A 22438-nucleotide genomic window follows, 5' to 3' on the forward strand; every position below is an offset into this window, starting at 1 on the left:
CAAGACTGAGGTAAGCGAGATAGGGCGGTAGTTGGACGGCAGTGACTTGTCACCCTTCTTAGGAATGGGCTGAATATAGGCCAATTTCCAGTTTGTGGGATAGATGCCAGTGGAGTAAGAGTGTATATATAGGCGACATAGGATAGGGGTCAGTTCTAGTGCTCAAACGTTCAGGTTTGAGCACAAGTATATGGAATTTAATTGCTATATTCGTAAGTTAATTTTGAAAGCCTCTGAAATAACATTTCCAACATAGTGCAATAAAAATCAAGGTCTTACCCAAACTAACTGTGGTCATGATACATAAAAGACCTAAAATTCACGGAACAAATTTATGACAGATTACACAGCACAGATCAACAAGAAGCACTAAGAACCTCATATCTGTGGTTTCTAGTCTTTGATCAAATATTTTACTTCTAATCCAGCTTTCAGATTTAGTTCAAATCTATTTGGACACCATCTTCTCTTACAGCCAGTTCAGTGTTCTGATTAATTTTTCTTGTTTCATATAAATTTATTCGGCTGGTCTGTCCAACGTACCAGCCTTGGTCATTCCATTATCTATTTCCATATGTCATTTGCCATCTTCACTAAAAACTGTGCCTAAATAGTTGAAATATTTTCACTTGTTCTATAGGTTCTCCATTCAGGATGCAGTTGAACACATCAGTCATACTGCATGCAGGAAATAATTTGGGAAGCAGTAAATTGGGACTTTATAGAATCCTAGTATAGTGTCTACTCCTTCAGCCTTCAATAGGCAAAGTAATGGTTAGCACCAACGAAGTTTCGCCTTTCTTTTTAAGGGATGCAGATGCCACATCTCAACCTTGCTTCCTGTGTTCGCTCACTCCAAATAGATTTCTCCTACCTGATGGTTCAAATCCTGTTGACTGAGGAATACGTCCATGACAACTAGCAGGCTCAGCAGTGTGAAGGTACACGCAGAGTATTTGGCTCCTTCAGATCTACAGCTTCACTGAAGTTCGGTGGACTCAAAGATCAGTTCTGGAGAATTCTTTTTTTTATAAATCAATATGTGATCTGGAAGCCTCCATAGCTCAGTCGGTTTCAACGATGCCGACTTTGGTTGGAAAGACCTGATTTTGATCAGATCTTTCCGGCCAAACCTGTTTTTCCAGATCAGACCTGATCAAAATCAGGTGTTTGCAGCCCTTTGGCTGGAAAGACCTGATTTTGATCAGGTCTAGCACGTGTAGTACGCAAGGAGCAAGTCACATATAGTGGTGGTGGCAGAGTTTGTTCTAACGGAAACTCGGGTTTTTCATTCCGCAAAACAGGCAAACCGGTCAGTAGAACACATGAAATCATACAGACGTAGGCGACACAGGAACAGAGATTAATCACGCTGTACCGTCGAATCTAGTTTCGAACGAAAGCTTGCATTGCGTGGGTAGGTCTACGCACCAGCGTAAAACAGAACAGAATAGGTGATCTATATTCTTCAAATTTACCAACCCATTCAAGACAGGCAGAAATAAATGACTATTTAGAACGCGATCTAAAAATTCTTGTACGAATTTTTAATCGAAAAATAAAAAATCGAATTTTTGCCTAAAATTTAAAGCCGCTTTAGTAATATATGATCTGTTTTAATATTTTACATATACAATTCCAAGGCATAGTTAAGTAAATAGACGGTTCTGAAAAGGAAAGTAAATTACTGAAATAATGCACATCGTGAACCACCTTTTCGGGAGTTTATTTGCTACTTGCTATATGTTAAACCATGAATCCGCAAACTTGTTCTGAGAAGAGCCGGATAGTAAATATTTTACAATCCAGAATATGTATGTATAAGACAGGAAACAAATTTTACGCAATTTTTAATTTAAAAAAATTAATTTTAATATGATAACCTGAGTATACAGATTTTTGGGAATTTAATGAGAAGGATGGAATTCTTTTTTTATGAGACATAATTACGCTTAAATGGGGTTCAAATTTAGTATTCCCAGTCATCAGAATCGATTGCAAAATTGTCCATCAGATTTTAAGTATTTCGTCTTAGAAAATGTCTTTTCCGAATTTGAATGTACCAATATTCAATTATATAAACTCGCAATGCATGCAATTAAGAAACGCGCAGCATTCAAAACACTGCAAGATACCACTACGAGTGTGAGAAGCATCGCATTCACAGTGCTATGGGTGCGAGTGAGAGAAGCATGGGTGGCAGAGCGCGGCGGCGCCGAGAATGTAACATACGGTCACTGTTGCACCTCCTACACAAGTAGCGTGAAAGCGGCCATAGATAATATGCAGAGAAATGGGCATGGCTGCGTCATATTAACTCTATGGATACTAAAATATCAGTTTCATAATTCTGTCACGAAATTCGTTTAAAAACCATTCTTAGCTCGTTGGCCACACAAGTAATAGGCGAGGGCTGGATCAGGCCCGCTGGCCATAGTTTCCGACCCCCCTTCGCTAAATCGTCATCGCCTCATTATGCTCCAATGTGAAGTAGAACATTGTTTTTTAGGGAAAAAATAATAATATTAAAAAAAAACATTAGCAACGAGTATTGTGAATGACAGGTTGAAAGGATAAAATTTTTATTTATATTATTTGGAGTGAACATATTCATGTATTTAACCAAGTAACTTGGTGAAGTTATTTTAATGGATATATTTATCCTCTACGCAAATCCCATTAAAAATAAAAAATAAATAAAAAACTGCACGTCTAAAATTCTGTATAAAGTGGCCAGAAAATTGGCCCTTTGCTACTTAACTACCTATTTGGAAAATGGGTACCTAAGTTTTATCGCGCACTGTTTTCAAAATCAGATGTCCAATCTACCTGGGAAAATGATATTAGGAGGACTCTCAAGCTACAGAAAAGCTAAATTTTCTAATATATTAAATATAAAAGAGCACTTCTCTAACACTAGATCTTCAGAAGAAAGGCGATTATAAGTTTTATTGTAGCCACTGACTAGACGAACTATTTTCTATATATATATATATATATATATATATGTTTTTTTAATATTTTTTTTTTATTTTTCAGCAGATTTTCATACAAATACGTACTAATTGGGAATATTATCTAGTATGTATGTGAGAATGCTCTCGACCTCGGAGATGGTAAGAGGTTGAAATTGGCTGCTAATTTCAAAAAAGTTAAGATTTAAGAGCTCTTAATGAAAGGGAGAACGAAAAAGGTTAGAGAATTTGATATTAAGTATCACGGGATAGCTTCAAATTTTACAAATGGCTTTTACAAATTAAATTTTTAATTTTACTAATTTTTTTTATTTTACAAATTAAAAATCAGAAAGCGGTCGTTTTTCTGCCAATTTTTTGGGCGAGTTTTGGGCGATGGTGATTTGCTGTATCAAATTCATCATTATTTGAAAAATAATGATGAATTTGTGCAAACGAAAACGAAATAGCCGATACACGCCGTTGGCAACTTTTCTCGGCTGAAAGGAAATAGGCACAAGATTGTCTAGCGTCTATATTCGGTTGTATTTATATGTGAAACCAAAATTCAAAATCAATTTTGGTGCAATAAACAAAAGACGTGTCACAGACGTCTTTGTATGTTAAGGGGTTAAGAATCCCTAAAATGCGAAATGTTTCTTCCTATGAAAAACGACTCTGTTGAAGATTCTTCTTCTTCTTCCGCAACTTTTCAAGTTGTTAGTGAGCAACTTGTAAGGTATGTACCGCAATTTTTTTAAGTATATTGGAATAGCTGACAGAGGATTGTCCATCTATAAACTTGCACGGCACAGTAGCCAACTATCATTGGCTACTGCGGACTTTATAAAAATGACGAACGTACACAGCTGTTTCTTGACTTCGGGAGCATTGTGTGGATTTATGTTTCTCAGCAGCGCCGATATCTTTAAATTGATTCATTGGACCAAATTCCCGTTGTACAAATCACCGTCCCAAACTTTATGTACCATAAAACAAACCCAAATAGTTTTTGCTGTTGAACTCGCCATTTGACGTCTACTGCTAAAATGGATTGGATGCGCATGCGTACAAAACATCCATCAATTAATGTCTCTGGTTCTCCAACCAACAACAGCTGTGGGTTCGAATTCCCACCGTGGTTATGAATGTTTGTTAATGTCTTAAGGCGATAGATGATCTTCATTACCTGAATGAGACCATCACTCTGCTTATCGATGGCCTGAAGTGGTTTGAATGTTCCATGCTTAGTCTCTAGAGCAGAGTTCTCGGATTATCTAACCCATGGTAATCGCCTGAGATTATCTAACCTTAGTAATATCCTATAGTTTTTTGTTCACTGTTTTGATTTGCCAGTTTAGTGGAAGTGTTTTCAATAATAAACTTTTTTTTACCAGATAGTAAATATGGAAGAAAAGGCATTCATCCTCCTACAACAAAATTTTCATCGCAAGACTTAAATTCAAATTAAAATTAAACAACCAAAGAATTTTGATTTTTTAGGTCCAGCCGAAATTCATCCTCCCCGTCTTAAAAAAATAAAAAAGGGATACAGTTCTGGACTCAGCGTCCCTCCATGATGATGAGATATTATGCCAAAGTAATGGCTTGATCCTTATTATACAAAAGCAAAATGCGTCATTTAAATATACATAAAATGCGCATTAGATTTATTAAATTAACACTGGATAAGTACAACCATGGTTGTACTTATCTTTCAATTCTCGTCTGGATGAGTCCTGCGTTTAACAAAAGTTAGTCTAAACTTTGAGGGAGGAGAGTTCTTGTTACTTCTCTATACATATGCTTATATACAAACACAGTGTAGCTTCAGAAATATATATTTCAGACTTAAATTATAAGGTGAAAATTGTCCTTGAGACGTTCGCTGCTTAAACCACGTACTTCACCAGTATACAAACACCTGTAAATGGCTGTTACTCAATACGAGGACAAAGGGCGCCCTGATGCAGTTCATTTCATCCATTTGCCCATAACAGCAATAAACTAGTCCTAGAAATAATACTAGTGCAAAAGTTGTGGAATGCACAAGAAATGGAAAACGAGCCAAAAGGTAATTCAATAGTGGGTAGTTCGCGATTAGATTGTAGGTGAAAATACACTTCGGTAGAAAGTGAATTGCCAGGTTTAGTGCTTGCACCAGCGATGACTATGCAGGTGAGCTGATGTGAACTGCGTAAATAATTTATTACTTTCGACAGATGCAACTTGAAGGGTTCCTCTTAATAGGTAAGAAAAATAATTCATATGACAGCAAAAAATATCAAATACGGTAAATATATATATATATATATATATATATATATATATATATATATATATATATATATATATATATATTGTTCAAAAAATGTGAATGGACCTAACCTATGTAATAATATATGCAAATAGCGGAATCTGTTAAAGTCAGAAAGAGCTTAAATGTTTGAAATTACTAATAAATAAGCTATTATTTGAATAAATGAAATATATAAATAAAATATAACTAACAGAAACCGTTTGATCTTTATTTAATCTTAAATAACTACTTGGACCACAGCAGTGTTAGAATAACGTTCGGAATATATATATATATATATATATATATATATATTTTTTATGTTGTCGCCTAAATAATGGCAGAAACCATACTATGTATGAATCTTCCTTACAGATCATAATTAGGCTTTTCAATACTAAGACAAACAATGTTTTCTGCATGCAAACACAGAATTTAGAAAGTGCTTTCGATGACAAAATTATCGACATTAGTTGCACTCAATAAATACACCGCTTAAAAATCAAAAATAATTGTATTGCTCTAAATATTCAACAACAATGTGCACGCTCCTTTTATTTTAGCTAAACCTAAAACATAAATCTAAAATATTTTTTTTAGATGGGGAGTTTCGCAAAATGCATAACAATCTATTAGGTATACCTATGTATTCCTGTCCTTATTCACACTATTTCTCCATTCGAGTAGAATAGATTTTATGGAAATTTGGTTTCTGGAATCTTTATGGAAAATTTGTCGAGTTACTTCAGTTCTGCAATCAGAACAATGTTATCGGCAAAGCAATAACTTCGATCTTGCTTGATGGAATTTAATTAAACGTGTTGTTTATTATCATTAATTAACAACATTTATCAAGTCTTTCGATTTTGACTTAAATAGGATCATTTCAATAACAAAAATATTCGAATCGGAAATAAAAATTATACGTTAACATGAAAATTAGCTCTCTGCAGTCGCGTTTCTCAAAATGTGGCCCGTAGCCCACTACTGGACCGTGTGGATTTCAAGGAGCACCGCGAAAGAATTTTGTTAGTAAATAAATATTTTTTTCTCTTAGTTCGTGAATCTTCAGATATAGTTTAGAATGCGATATTTCAAAAAGTCTATTAATCAAAAAAGTTATTTTATATAATTCGTTTAATTTCAATATAATAATATGCCTAATATTTTCCCACAACACGCGAGTGTATAACGTTACTTAAAACGTCAGATGTTTTGTATCGCCATCGTAAGCTGAGAAATGGGCGGTCTGCCTCGCTACCTGAGTTTAATTATACCTAATATATTAATATATTTTGTATTTTTGATCACACGTAATTCCTTGAATGCTTGAAGTTGAATCAGCACTTAAATACTTCTATAAAAAAAGTCTATTAATCAAAAAAGTTATTTTATATAATTCGTTTAATTTCAATATAATAATATGCCTAATATTTTTCCACAACACGCGAGTGTATAACGTTACTTAAAACGTCAGATGTTTTGTATCGCCATCGTAAGCTGAGAAATGGGCGGTCTGCCTCGCTACCTGAGTTTAATTATATCTAATATATTAATATATTTTGTATTTTTGATCACACGTAATTCCTTGAATGCTTGAAGTTGAATCAGCACTTAAATACTTCACAAGCATCTCAGTTTTTAGTATAATTCATAATATATTCCATTCATATCATAATTTTCCTCTGCCTTAATTTTCCGCTTCGCAAAATTTTAACATTATCTATACTGTGCAAACTACTCCACAATTTTGCACTTAGGCAACATATAAACCTTCACCTCTGGCCGTAAAATATGACCTATTGGAAAAGGGTAGCGCATCAAGCTTAGTGGGCCGATGTGTAAAATGGATTGTCCAAGTCGTCGTAGCCATCAGTGGTCACTTTGAGAAATACTACTCTACAATGACTGATAATAATGCACAAAAACTGTAGTGTGTGTGTGTGTGTGTGTGTGTGTGTGTGTGTGTGTGTGTGTGTGTGTGTGTGTGTGTGTGTGTGTGTGTGTGTGTGTGAAGTCACCTTTTTATTATTGTTTCGGATCATTTGCGTATTTCTATACATCTATATTACAGAAACTGGGACTCTGATGAATTTGGTTTTGTTAACTACATAATGAAGATTCTATTCGGATGAATGTCAGTAAGCTCTGAATTACTCTTTCACTCACTGGTAACAGAATCCCTCAGAGGTCATCATTTCAAATCGGGTCAAGCTACACCTAGAGGATGTAATAGAGTGAAAAGTAGCCGATTAATTCTCTCCTATATGCAGTAATGCTGTAAAAAAGTTATAGGTTTAAATATGCTGCATAACCGATGAAAAGATTCGACAGCATGAAAAAACTTCTTGTTGCGTCAAACAAAAAAAAAATATTTTTTCATTTCTTAATTCATTCCTGCAGCTTCTGATCCACAGTTTGAGAATGATGTAACCGAAAATTTAGAAGACTGCATTCGCGAGGGAGGAAAATAAATAAAATAAAATAAAATCTTATAATAGCATTTCGAATCTAGACCTTTGTGGTAGTAAGTCTGGTACTGCTAATTGCGAAATGAAAAAGCTGTATTATGGTTTAGTAAGAAAAACGAATTGCAACAGTGCAGAGATAAAAGACTTTCCGAAGCGTAGTAAGAAGGAACACGTATAAGAGCTACTGAGTTAAACTTAGATATCTTGGATATATTGGAGAAAACACATACCGATTAGCGCACGAAATTGACAGACATGATATACCACTCCAATATCGAACAATAAGAAAACTGATATAACAATGCTGTTAATTACACTGTCTGTTGATAACTTAATTTGTACTAAAGATTGGTTAAATTTGTTTTCAAATTATATTTTATCGCACAGTTCTCAAGTTGTATTGATACAATGTTGCAGTAGTCAAACTTTAAATTATTGTTTTCCACATATCATATTTTTGCGAAAAATAAATGTCCGACATTATTTCCTTCCCCGAAAGAATTGTGCCAACTAAACGATAACTTGGAACATCGAGTTCATCTTGTGTACCTCACGTGACTGCAGCTGTGTTTTACGTGAAAACTTCTTTTAGGTTTCTCTGATCAGAAATTTATTAACCAACATTCAAGACACTGAAGAGATCGTGTACATGCAAGAAAGTATAAGTAATACGTATAGGATTGCATAAGAATTAATTGTAAATCTGAATTAACAGGAAAAAATTTGATTTTTACAATCTTGTTCAGTAACTTAACAAGCTGAATAGCGAAAGGAATCGAGAAAATGCGACTAAGAAATTGGTCTAACAAGATAGTTCAGTGTCCGAAAGATAGACATGCTTCATATCTTTTCGTTCCTTTTGAGGTTATAACGTGAAAGAAATCCTTAATTCCTCGCTCATAATGGTCATGCTATCATTAAAGAAAAACTGAATGACAACGGGGGAGAAAGTACATGGAAATGAATACGCTGACAACAAAAATCTATAACTGACATCGTTTTAGCAACGTAAAAAATGACTTGTCAACAGCACAAATTGATTTGTTATAATAAGTTAGTTAAGACTGACGCGTTATGTTACAATAATTTCAGTTCGGTTAATGAATTCCTGATTTCTGTACTTTTGAAACATTTGAAAATTAAAATGTAATTTTCACATGTTCCACTTTCAGAATGCATATAAATTTGTAATACTGATGAAAAATTTTAATGTGAATCTCGCCTGCGAAAGGTCGTAAACCTATCGTAATTTTAGCACTGTGGATGGGTTATGGATTAAATAATCTGGAAATTCTGCTGTATAAACCAAACGTGGAACATTTTTTCAAACCGCTTCAGTAAGCAGGGCAGTGGTTTCTCCCTGGCTGATGAAATTCATTCGCAACCAAATGACATTCACAAATATCCATGCCCGCAGTGAGGTTTCAAACCTACAGCTTAGTGATCAGCGTACAAGTGCATTATCCACTAGGCCGACCAGGTCAGCAAAGAAAAGAAGGTAATTAAACTATATATTTCAGTAATGTTTACGTTCTAGGTGATAATGGACGTAGATTAGCTAGTTGTTTAGGAATGTGCAATAAAGAAAAGCTATGAGAAGAATGTAATGTGTCAGTCAGCTGAGAACTCGACAAATTTCTATACCAAATTATTGCTGTCCACATAACCAAATATTAATAAACAAACTTATGACAAATTTCGAAATTAGTTGGGCACATAAATTTTAAGGATGCCGACATGATTTTTGGTCTTGAAAAAAAGAGCGAGGCTGAATAAAATTCTACAAAGAATAAATTTTGAAGAATACCTTTTAAAAATGTTCAGCATGGCGTAACTGTTAATGAAAATTAAACCAATCCGTTTCTAGCTGCGAAAACAAACTAATGTTTGTTTTCGCAGAAACTTCTTTTCAAAAATTTCATTAAGAAACCAAAGTTTCTGAAAGTGATGATGACATCGTGATGGCTTATCGAGCATGTACAGATTAATTTTTCTTATAGTTGTTCTATTTAGACAGCCTAGCGGCATAGTGGCTGCTCATCTAAGCACGATATCCATACCAGTACACCTGGATCGTTTGCGGACGATTTGGTGCCCGCACGTCACACCTGAATGGTGAGGCATAGGAAGCAGCGCCCGCTTAGTGTCAACGGCACAAATGGTATCGCTGCAGTGGTTAGACGGGATTCTGACTTAGAAGCGTTCAGTCCCCGTTGCACGTGAAGCATGATGGCCATGCATTTGACCAACGTATAACCTCAATAGGATCAGCCATGGAGTCCGGCACCTCTCTAACATCAGGTCAGGGTTGCGAAGGATTCGGCCAGTCGTACGCCCAATTGATCTGATAATGGATTTGACGTAAACACATGATCTCTGACCCCGTCTTAACATAGCTTGTTCTAATTTACGGACTATCTTACATCTAACGTAACTCTCTTATATCTAAATACTATGATCTTACACCAGCCTTATTCGGATCTTATTTCACAACGTATCACTGATACAGTCTATTGTTGCGGTCCGTCTTCCCCTCGAGTCCGCCATCATTAGAGAGTCAGAAGAGTTCATCTCTACAATTGTGTGTGTAGAGGCACAGTGAAATCTTTTATGGGATATCCTCCCAACTATAACGATGGCATCAGCAGTGGTCTTAGTTGCCTCTGATGGGCACACAGGCACGCCAAGGTGGGCTACCAACTGCACGTTTCTAAAAAGTAGCATTCCACTTTCTCGCTACGTACTCTTCTATAATGACAGGCGTGTTCGATCTGCCCTTCCAGTAGGAGTTTTCAAATTGGCTAGCTTATTTGACCAGCAGAACCAGAGCTCCGTCTACCATCTCTTGCAATTTGTGCTTCAGTGAGATTCACTTTCGCTTCCGCCAATTACCCACAATCATTCACTTTTACTTAAACATTCACAACAATGAACAGGGATCACGTGGCAGCAACACCTCTCAGTGGCCATCGCAATACTTTGTTTGAATAACAGGTGGTTCCCAATCTTTCATGGCTGAGAGTCGCATTTAAAAATATAAAGAATAATAAAAAAAATTCTCTGACAGCTACTTCGAGCCCTTTGATTCTCTTAAGTTCTGGTTGAAACCAAGAAAACTTGTCATGGCTCATCTCGAAATATCTAACTACTTGAAATTGATAAAATATCTATTTAATAAAATAAAGTTTATTCTTGAGGTAAATAAAAAGGACGGGGAGAATAAATATTAAACTTCGGCTGATAAACTGACACATCCCAAGTCTATTTTTTTTTTTTGCAATATTGTAATTTTAAATTTATCCTTGTAGTACAGGGTGGCCATAAATTAACTTTCCCTCTTTGGAGTTATCTGCAGCTAAAACTAATAAACGAAATGAGACCACATTTTATATTGAGACTATCGAAGGCATGGGGAGATGAATTCCGCGAAAAAGAAGATTTAGTACCAAAAGTCGCCGATGGGGGAAATTTTGGCGCTGGCGGAGCCGAAAGCGCGCAAATATTTGCAGTAAACGAGGGTAAAAAGGATTATGTGAATTTTACTGTACATACGTGAGAGCAGCGCCACAAATTCCACTTAAAAAGGGATTGGGAACGTTCAGGCAGCTATTCGAATGAGTGACGAATTGTGCTCAATATGTGTCCTACCTTGCCTCAGCGTGCTTTACCTGTTAAGTTGTTTTACCTTAAACAGTGCAATGCGGTAGCGGCCCTTCGGGAATTTAGAAGGCTTCATAACCTGCGTACAGGTCCTATGTAAGCAGTAGCACTGAGAGCCATGTTGTTTAAGAAGTTTGAAGAAAGTGGATCACTAGGAGTTAGACTGGCAGAAGACGGAAAGCAGTGCAAGAAAGGTCAGCACAATGAAAATCGTGTATGTGGTCCAGGGGACCCTGATTCTGATGAATAAAACATTATTTCCTGTGAGTTCAATCACTACGTTAATTTCTGTGTCTCTCGCAAGTTGTTATTTTAGTTTAATTATTATTATTATTATTATCATTGTAACGCACCACATATCCAGCTGGAATGAGTGACGCGGCTGTCGCTTACACCGTCGAAACGTTGTTATTCCATTTTATCTGCCTGTAATGTAATTATCCGCTTATTTACGATTCCGCCAGCGGCGCCAAAATTTCCCCTATCGGTAATTTTGGGTACTAAATCTTTTTTTTCACGGAAATCATCTCCCCCATGCTTTCAAAAGTCTTAATATAAAATTTGGTCTCATTCCGTTTATTGATTTTAGCTACAGATGCCTCCTGTATATAACAAATAGCAATATAGTTTCGAAGATTGAAGTAGGATACTTGTAATTCTCTAGGTACTTACTATCCACTTTCATTATGCGATGTAAAATCGCTTCGTATTGTAATGATGACATAATGGCTTTCGCATAATTCACTTTTATTATGATCATTGCTCTCATCATAATACAAAGTATAAAATGCCAGATAGGATTTCAAGTGAAAGCTGCCGAAAGAAATTTGAGCTAGCTGAATTTCATTAACAACTGGCTTGGTCGTTATAATATAAATGAAACTTGCAATAGATTTCTCTAAACACTTAAGAGTGTACCACTCCACTCAAAACTGTTGGCGTCATACCTTTCAGTGAAATTAGACCAAGAGTTGGGTTATTTTATATAATATGCTTATTATGTATACAATTATAAATGAGAAATTGTGAAAAAGTGGCGAAATTTCAGAAAGTTAATAAAAAAATAATAAAGAAACTCAATAAAAAAATGAGAAAAAGTTCCCTTCATTTATGACTGAATAGATGTTAAAATGGCACTCCATTTCGTTTAGTTTCGTTTTCTACTGTCAATAACTGCATCGGTTTAACAGCGTAAAATAGTAAAAGATTTTTTCTAGTCTCAACAGTTTTGGCATAATAAAAATGCCGGCCGGCCGGCTGCGTGTGTGTGTGTGTGTGTGTGTGTGTGTGTGTGTGTGTGTGTGTGTGTGTGTGTGTGTGTGTGTGTGTGTGTGTGTGTGTGTGTGTGTGTGTGTGTGTGTGTGTGCGTGTGTGTGTGTGTGCGCGCGCGGAGGTTCATCTACTCGGTTGTTAAACATATTTTTAAAAAGAATTGAATGACAAAAACCGAGAAAAAAGGAAAAAAGTTTAATAGTACCACACGACTAGTTTCGACTTTTTACAGCCTTCTTCAGATGTTTTTAATAAAAGAAAACACCTCAAACATTGAAGATAAAAAACTGTGAATAGCACAAGAAAGTCACTATACATATTTAACGTGAAAACGTTGTAGTTTACAAGTACTGTAGTTCCTTCGTTGATCACATTGTTGGGTGAGTTCGTGCGTGCGTATGGCATCTCGTGAGCGCCAGTATTTGATAACAGCAGAATGACAGTCTGGGAGGTTATAGCTTAAATTATTATTTAAATGTACAGGGTTGAGGATGATTTCTCTAGGTTCTACAATTTTTCTCTCCAATTCGTCATGGCAAGGAAAATGTTGTTAGATCTATCCCAAAGGATTGTATGACCATGGTTTTCATCATCAGAATCGGCCGAAAAAAAAAAGGACATGGTTGGATAAAGCGCTGGCACGTGTTCTCTTGTAAGCGATGTCCCTCCTGTGTTCCTCCATACGCAATTCAATAGACTTATCCACATCCCTTACTTTGTCTGGCCAAAGTAAGGGATGTGGCAGTCACACTATATCTTCTACACACCGGGATATTTTAGATTGTGATGGCTAGGCTTTGGACGGCTCAACGGCGGATCTTGGGAAGCGGAGTAAATAAAGTTCTAATGTTATATTTTTAATGTTAAGTTCTAATGCTATATTAAATGTCTAGAAACATTCGCCTTTCTCTTCGCTCTCTCCATCAGCTCATGCCACGCATATATGGAGTTCCCAAGATCCACAAGGAAAATACTCCACTTCGTCCCATCGTTGAAGGCATTGATTCACCAACATACAACCTTTCGAAACATCTCGCAAAATACCCCAAATGTTTTTCGGGAAAGTCTTCATCTTTTATTAATAACTCTATGGATTTTGTATCGTACACTAAGGATATTACTGTTAAAGAAAGTGAAATCATGGCTAGCTTTGACATAGTATCCTTGTTCACAAATGTTCCTACAGACGAAGTCCTGACACTTCTCAAAGACAAGTTATCCAAAAAATGTTAGCCTTACTTACTCATTGCGTCAAGTCTGGACGCTTTAGATTTCAATACACATCTACAAGCAAAATCATGGTCTAGCAATGGGTAATCCTTTATCTCCTGTACTTGTCAACATTTATCTGGAAGATTTTGAAGTCAAAGCTATCTCTTCCTATTCCTTAGCACCTAGAATTTGAAAACGATATGAGGACGACATTTTCCTCATTTGGAGCCATGGACGTGATTCTCTCCTGTATTTCCTTGAACATCTCAATAGTCAACACCCGAATATCCAATTCACTGCTGGTTTTGAAACTAATGGTTCCCTGCCTTTCTTGGACGTGAAACTAACCCGTTCTTCTGAAAAACTTAAAATTTCGATGTACAGAAATCCTACACACACCAATAGATATCTCCATAATCAGTCCCATAATTTTCCTCCTAAGAAACGTGGAATTATTTCTACTTTGGCACATAGAGCTCACTCTCTTCTTGACGACCCTGATGAACTTCGTAAAGAAATCAATTTTCTTACATCTACCTTCAGACTGAATGGTTATTCTCAAAAAATTACTAAACAGTTCCTTTTTATTCCTCCTGGTCACCATACTCAAGAAATGAATAATGTTAAAGGCAAGCAATATATCTATTCCATACTTAAGCACAGTTTCTCAAAAATTAGCCGAGGTTCTCAAAAACTATAACATTAGAACTTTATTTACTCTGCTTCCTAAGATCCGCTCTCTAGTGAGCCATCCAAAGCCTAACCATCACAATCTAAAATATCCCGGTGTGCATAAGATATGGTGTGACTGCGACATTCCTTACTTTGGCCAGACGGATAAGTCTATTGAATTGCGTATGGAGGAACACAGGAGGGACATCGCTTATAAGAGAACACGTGCTAGTGCTTCATCCAGCCATGTCCTTGTTTCGGCCGATTCTGATGATGAAAAACCATGGTCATACAATCCTTTGGGATAGATCTAACAACATTTTCCGTTGCAATGACGAATTGGAGAGAAAAAGTGTAGAATCTAGAGAAATCATCCTCAACCCTGTACATTTAAATAATAATTTAAGCTATAACCTCCCAGACTGTCATTCTGCTGTTATCAAATACTGGCGCTCACGAGATGCCATACGCACGCACGCACTCACCCAACAATGTGACCAACGAAGGAACTACAGTACTTCAAATACGTAAACTACAACGTTTTCACGTTAAATATGTATAGTGACTTTCCTGTGCTATTCACAGTTTTTTTATCTTCAATGTTTAAGGTGTTTTCTTTTATAAAAACACCTGAAGAAGGCTGTAAAAAGCCGAAACCAGTCGTGTGATACTATTAAACCTTTTTCCTTTTTTCTCGGTTTTTTGTCATTCAATTCATTTTAATTATATATATATATATATATATATATGTGTGTGTGTGTGTGTGTGTGTGTGTGTGTGTGTGTGTGTATGTGTGTGTGTGTGTGTGTGTGTGTGTGTGTGTGTGTGTGTGTGTGTGTGTGTGTGTGTGTGTGTGATTAGTACTATTAACTCGGGGTTGGAATATGTTCATTTTTCTAAATTAACTGACTTAATAATTCTCGGGTTTTAAGTCAGTTAATTTAGAAAAATGAATATATATATATATATAAGTAGCAGATGACATCATCTGCTACTCAGAAATCCTCTCCGATTTATATTTACAACTCTATAGAAGGATCGGCAATGTCTAATTTGTGATAGTGTGAAAAAGAAAAAAGAAGTTTTCATAATATCCTTTAATTTTGTTGTTACAGGCAGAGTAGCTTGACAACAAATAAATGAGTCGTCAAGCAATTTACTTCTTCTAAGAGCAGTGAGAGAAAATCTTGCGAGAGGAGATCGAGAGAGAGTGACTTAAATATAATCACGCTTTTTTAACATTATTTAAATTAAGGGGATATTAAATCCCATACTGTTTTAAAACCGAATAAGAAACTCAAAGATTGGAATCAGAGAGTTTCATGCCGAATATAGTATAATAAACTATAAACCGACTTAAGGGAGCAATTTGAGTCTCCGGGGAAAGTGTTTTCCGGCACGGCCCGGTGAGGGGCTTTGTCGGTGAATGCTTTTCTTCGGAATATGAGCGGTTCTGCTTGGTGGTGGGTGGAAGGCCATCACTGAGTGGAGCCAACGCTGAGATGGACGGTCTTTCGCCCACAACTGAGTGGCCTAGGGATCGTCCGAATTTTTAGAGACGGCTTTACTTATTCATAAGGCTGAAACCGGTCTGGGTAGTGACCTCCCAGCATAATGTAATAACAGCGTACATTTCCTAGGAAATGTGTTTTTACATTATGGAAAATACCAAGAATAGCGATCAGAACTTTACCCACCTTTGCTGCGAGTTGCCCGAGTTTGGACTACGTACTAGGACTACTTGCATTAGCTCACGCTAGTAATCGCCGAAACTTTTATAGTTTACTATATTCGGCACGAAACTCTCTGATTCCAATCTTTGAGTTTCTTATTCGGTTTTAAAACAATGTGGGATTTAATATCCCCTTAATTTAAATAATGTTTATATCGCCGAAATGAAGCCTATTGGCTCTTTATATTTAAGTACGCTTTTTTAATATATTTTTCATGCTCCAAAAATGATATTATATGATAAGAAACAAAAGTTCCAAAGCACTTACTTCGCATTTATGGATTTCGCCATGATCTAGAAACTTCCATTAAAAGTGGCAGTGATATCTTCATATTAACTACATGCAGTTATATCGATAATCAGAGCATTAGAGTATAATGCCGAATCTAGGCAAGCATTATTTTGCCGTCCCTCAATTCAAGAAAATATGCAACATTTAAAACAAGAGACACAATTTTATAGATTTTTGTCGCAATCCTCGCCGCTCCTAGCAATGGCTTCAGTTGCTCAGAGGGTTACGAAGATAACCCACTGAGCAATTCGAAACAACTGTTGTTAATAGCAAAACATTTATCTAAAATCCTAAAAGGTTGGATTGTTAGTAAATTTTTGATGTGAATTACGTTCGAGTAACTAAGACTATAATACCAGTAATAAATACTCAACAGACGTCACCTAATATATTCTTCGAACTGAGCTGCTCTCACTGAATTATGAATTATGAGAGCAGATCAAAGGAAGTCGCCATGTTGTTTGTGGAAACAATGACTAGTCCAGTGGTTCTCAGAGTTTTTCAGACTGTGACATACTGTGTGTCGCGATACACCTGCGTTCTTAATGCTGAACTCGCGTGTAATTCTCATAATCTCCCCATCATTGCATGCTAACTCATACAGCTAGACAACTCTCTCTCTCTCTCTCTCTCTCTCTCTCTCTCTCTCTCTACTGATAAACACGCGAATGTTGGCTGTGCACAATGCTACTACTAACGGAATCGACTCGCGCAATTCTGTGGACAGCGCGGTGGTGTGAGGAAGTTGTAACAGTGTTTATGGTAAGACTGTGCACTTTCAATGTTTCCAGAAGAAAGATATTATAGTTTCGATTCCGTTTACCTGCTAAAGGCACTTTTTCAGCCGATTCCAATATTAACTTGAGTAAAACAATATAATATAATGAGTGCAATAAACTAAACACTAGTTACCGTCTCTCGCAAGCAACTAATAGTGGGAATATACCTGAGCTCCGCGATGGTGAGAGAAGACCGGCTGCTTACTGGTTTCCGAAAAAGTTAGGCTTAAAAAAAAAAACGTTAAAAGATTTTATTCTGAAATTCGCAGAAAACCCTAAGAAACCTATGGAACAAGTACTCGAGCCGTAGAAGTATATGCGTAAAAGAGAAATCATCATTTTTGTCCTTACTATTTTTGTTATTATTATATGACACCTCCACGGACTCGTTGTGGGAGGGCACATTACTCCACTACAACTCACCGTCTCTCTTACTTACTCATCCACCTGCAAGACGCTCTTACCATTAACAGATAGAACCACCGCTAGTATATATTGTCTGTAAATTGTGTATGTTCTCATGGCCAATTTGACTATTATGGTAAGACTCAAAAAATACTTAAGTATAACATTCTTCTTCTTCTTCATGTAGCTTCCTCAGTGAGAGGATGCAGCACCATGTCCTCCCAGTTCTCTCTGTTGGTGGCTTTCCTTTTTGTTTCTGCATAGCCATGTGATCCTGTCCATGATCTTATATCTTCAAGCCATGTCCTTCGTTTTTTGTCTCTTGATCCTTTTCCCATAATTTTTCCTTCTAAAACTGTTAGTATCCTCTGTCCTGCTGAACCTCTCAGTGCATGTCCTGCCAATCTCATCTTTCTTTGGATCATTTCCTGTAATAAAGATCTCTGTGTTCTCATTCTCTGTAGGACATCTGTATTTGTCACATGTTCTGTCCATGGGATTTTCAGAGCTCTCCTATAGCACCACATTTCAAAGGCCATTATCTGTTGCCTTACTCTCTTCTTGAATATCCAGGTCTCACTTCCATATGTGAAAATTGGACACACTAATGTTCTTATCATTCTTTTCTTTGTCTCGATACTCACAGAACTTCTGAGCAGATCTTTATTTTTCCAGAATGCATCTTTAGCTATGGCTGTTCTTATTTTAAGTATAACATACGATTACGAAATAAATTCCACGATGCAACCTCTAGAAACTTTCCTTGATCGGACTGTGCTGTTGATTTTCACACTTTCAAAATCTAAATGCTGGACCTCATCAGGAGGGGGAAACGGGGTAATATTATCTGGTTAATTTCAGCATTCATCAGTGAGGTTTCCCGCCTGATTGTACGAGTAGTCAGAGCATCCGCTCTCCAACCAACAGACTGCATGCTCGAATCTTGCCATTAGCATGAAAGTTTGCCTTTGGGTGAGAGATGGATTTCATCGATCGGTGTAAGACCACCGTTGTACTTATGTGAGGCCGGAAGTGGCTTTAAAAAGTACCATGTTTGGTCTCTAGCGCAGGACTATGCAAAAATATAAATATAAATTAATAGAATATGTGAAAAAAAATCCTTAAGCCATTCATTTGAGGATTTTTTCGCATACTTTATTAACTATAAACATATGATTTTGTTATGCTTTAATTTTCCAATTCCAATACAAATGACTCTATGAAAACGAAAATTAAGAAAAACGTTCGCGACAGTGTCCAAACGTGCGTAAACCACCGGAAGAAATTAGCTTTATCGTGTATATGCCGCTTGTATCGGCTGTCGAATGTGTCGAAAATGTCTTAATGATATCAAAATTCTCAAATGCTATTTGAACTAATTGCAAATCAGTTCCAATATCATATACATATATATATATATATATATATATATATATATATATATATATATATATATATATATATATATATAGAGAGAGAGAGAGAGAGAGAGAGACTGTGAAATGTCTCCGCTGTATTTAGCTATACAATAAAACTTGTTTTTCTTACTTCTGCAGTAGCAGTCTGTTGATTGGAATGCTTTTCACGGTATAGGAATATTTTTATTCCACCGTTCGGAAAGAATAGACGAAGTGAGTAAAAATTCACCTCAATTCAACTCAATTGTCAGCTATGCTTTTATCTTTCGGTTGCGCGATCTTTGGTTAATACCGCACCAATCATATGCACGTTTTAATAAACAGACTGTCTTTGCTGTCTGTTTCGCGTTAGGCTTAATTACCGTAAAAGGAGAAAAGTCACAAAAGAGAAAAATGTTCCTGGTCTGAGGATTCCCTTATTCAGGTAATATTCACTAATTTCATGTTATCAGCCTGTGGTGTGCCAGTATCGGTAAGTGGTGATATTATTTGATCTATTCTACGTTAAAAAATTTAACCCTGAGATGGATAAGTAGCTGATAAAAAAAATATAAAAAATTCCCGCGAACAATCAGAAGCAGAAACAGACTCAAAAAAAAAGGACAGTATTTCATATTTTACCAGAACAGCCTGCTGCGTCTTCAGAACCAAAGGTGAGAGGCAAAAAATGTAATATATGCATTTGATTTTTGCAATATTCGCTGTGTATGTTTTGTATTGAATATAAATACAATAAATATTATAATAATATATCTCTCTATTACGATTTTTTTTCGAGGGGGTCCGTGAAATACTTTAATTTTTGCAAAGGGGACCCTCACATCCAGAAGTTTGTGAAGCACTGCCTTAGAAGATAGAAATATAAGATCTGGTAATGTTGGAGTCTTGACAAGTAAAAGATTGATTTGGAGGAAAATTGTAGTAATGATGTAAATTTTTCATGTAGTACTATCATATCCTGTACATCCCTTGAGGGTACATGCACATACTTTCTCACTTTCAAGATTAAAATTCAAATGACTGGAAAATTTTCAATGTAAATCAGCTCGAAGAACCCATGCAATTAACAGACAAAAATGCACTGTCGTCATAGTCTTAGTCTACCTTTTGGCTGTAATTCAAATACACCAACAACAGCTTGATATGTCCGTCGCTAAGGAAATCGGCTAGTATAGAACTGCTGAATTAGTAGAAAATGAATGGCATCGCAAAAATTTTGCAGCCAGAAACATAATTGTGGCAAAAGAGGAGGAAAGGGGAATAAAAAACTTCACAAGAAGTCGAGCAACAGACGTATCAGATAACGACAAATCCATCTATAGATGAACGAAACATCAATATCAGCATGAACGATGTCGGAGGAATGTGAAGGAAACAGTGTAAAGTACAGAACAGAGTAGTATAGATAAATTACCAGGACAGTTAACGCGATATACACAATGTAGTTGCAATACAGGGAAAAAAATTGACTTCATAAAAACGAACTTCATAAAAATACTAAGTTTAGAAAACTAAAACTTCCGCTTCCCATTTGGTCGTTTCAGTTGCTTGGATAATTTCTGAGTGGGAGCAGTTTAGAAACGAAGTAGCGTAACTGACGAATAAGTATCTGTAAAAGTCAAAGATAGTTGTATCATTCCTTAAAAACAAAAAGCGAAATTAAATCCTTACATTGCCACGATAAATGTGTTAATAATTATCACGAGAACTTTTTGCAGTTGAGTGGTAAGTACAGCTGACGTCACTATGAGGCCAGTGTCTGTTAATTGCGTGTGTTCATTTAGCTGGGTTAGCGAATCCAGAATTTTTATATTGGGTAGCGGCTGCTTCTTATGGTTTGGATGATCTCGACACACAGTTTCTCACTTTCAGGACCAAATAAATGTCCGAAAAAAAAAAAAAAAAATTTAGTGAAATTATCCATATAAATTCCGATTTGAATAGCATAATAAACATGAATAACAAAACGAACACAAGAAACGACAAAAAAAACTGAAATGAAATGAAATGAAAATAACAATAAAAGTCAAAATGTAATTTAACCTTCTCGTTTTAAGTGAAGGTCTTTATAAGTTTTTGAAATATTCATAAAAGTAAAAGATCAGTTCATGGTTCAAGAGTTGCATGGCGTGTCTCTTTATTATACTAGGGAACAATTGAACATCAACTATTCGTTGTTCACTTATAGGAAACACTACGAGTAAAACAACGTTCAAGTACCAAGTAAATCCTTTAAATGAAGCAAATATGTTAAGGGGTTTTAATCGCTTTGCATTATTATTATTATTTTTTTTTTTGCAACAAGTACCTTATGGAAAATATGAATCATGGATCTCTAGAGGTATTTCCATAGGAGCCTGTGGGGGGGGGGGGGAGATTAGGGACAGGCCATAAAATATCAATTAAGCTTTACTTCTAGACAAGCAGCAAGGAAAAATGGTAGGGTGAGGGTAATGAAAAATCGGTTATTTTCCTTCCAGTTAGAAAATGAAGGTTGTACGTGAAACTGCTAGTATACGAGAAATCTGAGACATTCTAATGATAGAATGTCTCAGATAGAATGTCACGAACTTCGTCCATATATATCACCGTTTATCAGTGCATTGATAAAACGTCCCTATTGGATTCTCATGTGGCCTCGAATAGCAGTCAGAAATCGAATTAATATGTACTAATAAAAGATATGCGGATACTTTAGGACTGAATTCATGTCACTTATAAATCGGTGTCACAGTAATAAATGATGATGCCGATGTAGCTCATGCTGAGTTTTACCATAAAATTCTTTACTAGCGTGAATAATAACAGATATTTATTTCTTCGATCAATCCCTCACGAGAGGGAAGTTCCAGAATAGAGCACATTTGTACCATGTGTAAGACGAGGTTAAAAGAGAAGGACCTTTTGATATGTTCTTGAATTGCTGGAGGTCTTTGAGGAAGGCTATTCCAGCGAATATAGATAAATGGAATGAATAAGCGCAACTTCACTTCAAACTATTCAAATAGAACATCAGCAGGTTCGTCACTCTCATTCTTACCACTGTTTCACAGAGGTGTTTTACCGATGTTCCCAAAATACTTTAGACATCTGGCTTCAAAGTTACGAAACATGTATCCAGAATCACCGTAAATGAATGAAATGAACAGAAGACAGTACAGATACCTCATATCTTCTAATATATGTGTGTAAAATCTAATCGATCTGGTATTTCTGGTTTTATTCAAAGCACCTGTATTCAGTTCTCCTTTATACGTGTTTGTTTCTGATAA

The 22438-nt window shown here is 36.1% G+C and overlaps 1 protein-coding gene across 1 annotated transcript in view; it reads left to right on the top strand.

Annotated features, from left to right (window-relative positions):
• The first annotated feature begins 5005 nt into the window (after positions 1–5005).
• LOC150101410 (uncharacterized) overlaps positions 5006–22438 on the top strand; it is a 46834-nt gene continuing 29401 nt past the window's right edge. Inside the window, exon 1 of the mRNA XM_090400379.1 lies at positions 5006–5204. The gene's annotated coding sequence lies outside the window, so the exon portion shown is untranslated. The remainder of the gene's footprint in view (positions 5205–22438) is intronic.

Source organism: Typopeltis vanoorti, chromosome 11 (assembly GCF_054136105.1).
Source record: "Typopeltis vanoorti isolate ZY-2024b chromosome 11, IOZ_Tvanoo_1.0, whole genome shotgun sequence".
NCBI lineage: Eukaryota > Metazoa > Arthropoda > Arachnida > Uropygi > Thelyphonidae > Typopeltis > Typopeltis vanoorti.